This window comes from Macaca fascicularis, chromosome 7, assembly GCF_037993035.2.
Source record: "Macaca fascicularis isolate 582-1 chromosome 7, T2T-MFA8v1.1".
In the NCBI taxonomy this organism is placed as follows: Eukaryota; Metazoa; Chordata; class Mammalia; order Primates; family Cercopithecidae; genus Macaca; species Macaca fascicularis.
Window position 1 is genome coordinate 75,724,195 of NC_088381.1, and position 2,298 is coordinate 75,726,492.

General features: G+C 50.8%; 1 long non-coding RNA gene across 1 annotated transcript; it reads right to left on the reverse strand.

The window, feature by feature from the left end:
• Positions 1–474: 474 nt before the first annotated feature.
• Positions 475–1,401, reverse strand: LOC123574687 (uncharacterized). The gene is made up of 2 exons (XR_012415462.1): positions 1,178–1,401; positions 475–1,115 (listed from the first exon to the last, which is right to left on the reverse strand). It is a non-coding gene; the product is annotated as an uncharacterized lncRNA (long non-coding RNA).
• Positions 1,402–2,298: the final 897 nt, after the last annotated feature.

A 2,298-nucleotide genomic window follows, 5' to 3' on the forward strand; every position in this document is an offset into this window, starting at 1 on the left:
GAAAAACCCAGTTTCAGAACGATAAAGAAAAACTGTTAGACCAAATAATTTGGCTAATTAACAGTGGTACAATCCCTTTTTAGGTCACAATCCCTTTTTAGGTCATCAAAAAGGAGTACAACTGCCCCAGCTCATGATGTAATATCTTCATGAGCCCAGAGCACATTCAAATCCTAAGGGGAGTACCATAGTAACGCACTCATTCTTGGTTCTGAAACAAATGAAACGTATTCTATCCTGCACACATGTTCCAGAGCAGGCCACTTTCCTCTTTTGGGAGATTTAAAAAGCTCCCCAAAATGTTATTACGCCCATCCCCAATACACAGAAAAAGAAAGGTTCTCTCCACTGCTCCATCTTTAAACAACTGTAAATGTCACTACTCACAGTGACACATTACAAACTAATAAATAGCGCACTTGAGGGCAGACCACATATTGAGCTAATGAAGAGCTCACTGTGATTAGGAGTCGATCAAGCATAATAGCAGAACATAGGCAAATTTTATTCAAATTCCGTAATGAACATACATGCTGCAATAACATTAAAAATCATGGCAGCCTATTCCAAACCAGCAAGAACAGTTTTGTGCATATAGTGGGTTTTTGCGTGTTTGAACTCCCACCACATAGGGCAAACTCGATATGCATGCTAATGACCTACAGTTATCAAATAAAAAGAAAAATGCTAAAGGATGCCATAGTGAACATGAGGGAAAGACCCACTCTTCTGTAACTTTTTAACAAATAAATTTAAATTAAGTTAGAAACACAAATAAACATGAGTGGCTCTAACATTCAAAGGAAGTAAATGAATTGTGTGGGAGATTAACCCCTAAACTTTTTTTTTTGTTTGTTTTTAAATTTCTTGACCAGCTCTTAGATGATGGTGATGTTTATCTCCCTGATCTCGGCACGGTGAAAAGAATAGCATGCAGGGGTTGCTGCCCAAGCCTCGGTGCTCCTGGAGAGTCCTGCGTCAGAGGAAGCAGCTGCGCGATCTGCTGTGCAGTGGGGTTGTGGTGGGGAGAACCCTCTCTGGCCTCTCCTGGTGCAGGCTCCACGCTGTCAGTGAGGCTCAGCCACGAAGATCTTCAGACAGAGGGAGGAGGGGATCTGAGGTCAGTGTGAGCCTCCCCTGCTCCTGCCTGCCCACCCCGCCTGAGCGCTCTACCCACCACCCTGCTTGTCAGCACACCCAAGCTCCAGGGGGATTGGGGCTCCTAGAGCGGGCTGATCACCAGGACTCTGGGCAGTGGTCAGGAATTTGTCATGCCCCTCGTTGTGGTCGCCCACAAGCCGCAACACCTGTCCCTGCAGCTCCAGCAGGTTCACCTGGAGGGAGGGGTGCTTAGCTGTCATGCTGGTGCTGGTGTCCAAGTTCACCGCCACCGCTACTCCCACCCCCACAGAGATGTTGCACACGCTACTTCCATCTCTTGGTCCTGGGCCAGCCTGATGATGTCCTCCTCTCCCAGTGCCGCATTTTGGCACTGCCCCCTGGCTGATGTACTTTCCTGCAGGAGGACACAGCTCAGAGGCTGAGGCCCCTCTGACGGCCCAGCAGATCCCCCTGCCGTATGCTGGCCTCCTGCTCACTTACGGTGTCTGTCCCGAGAGGTGGATGAATCGAAGCTCCAGTTACTCCACTGGTTCCTTCAGGTCCACCTTGTCCTCCATAAAGTCGCTCTGGAGCCAAAATAATGAGGTCACATCTCAAGAACCAGCTGCCTTGCCCCACCCACACCGTTCTTGGCCCATGCCAGGACCTACTCAGCTGCACCTTCTCCATGGCCCCCTGCAGGGCTCAGTGGGTCTCCCCACACACAGACTCACCCCCAGTCCCTGGGGTCCTCTGGGATGAAGCCACTGGGTGAGCCAGGCACTGGCATCATACCCTTTGCTCTTCCTGGGCACTGGCTCCAGCGAAGTTGAAAAATGCCACCTGAAGGCAAGAGGTGAGTATTCTTGTAGGGACATACACAGAACAACCGGGGCAGGGAGGTGGAGCGCAGCCCCTTCCCTTGGGGCTCAGAGTGTGCACCTGTTGGTCACAGGTGAAATGGTGTTTGACCACTGGCTCCTGGAAGGAGTGAAAGTCCACAGAAATCAAAAGGCAGGGAAACCAAGAACATAAGGGGATCTGGGAGGGACCACCGAGGAAGGTGACAAAGTAGGGGCAGGGAAAGTCAGGCTCACCTGGCCTCCAGGCTCTGCAGGTCCCCTGGGATGTTCGGCATGGGCTGAGGTGCCTCCTCTTCCTCACTGTCCAGATGTCCTCCTCCATCTCCTCTAGGGC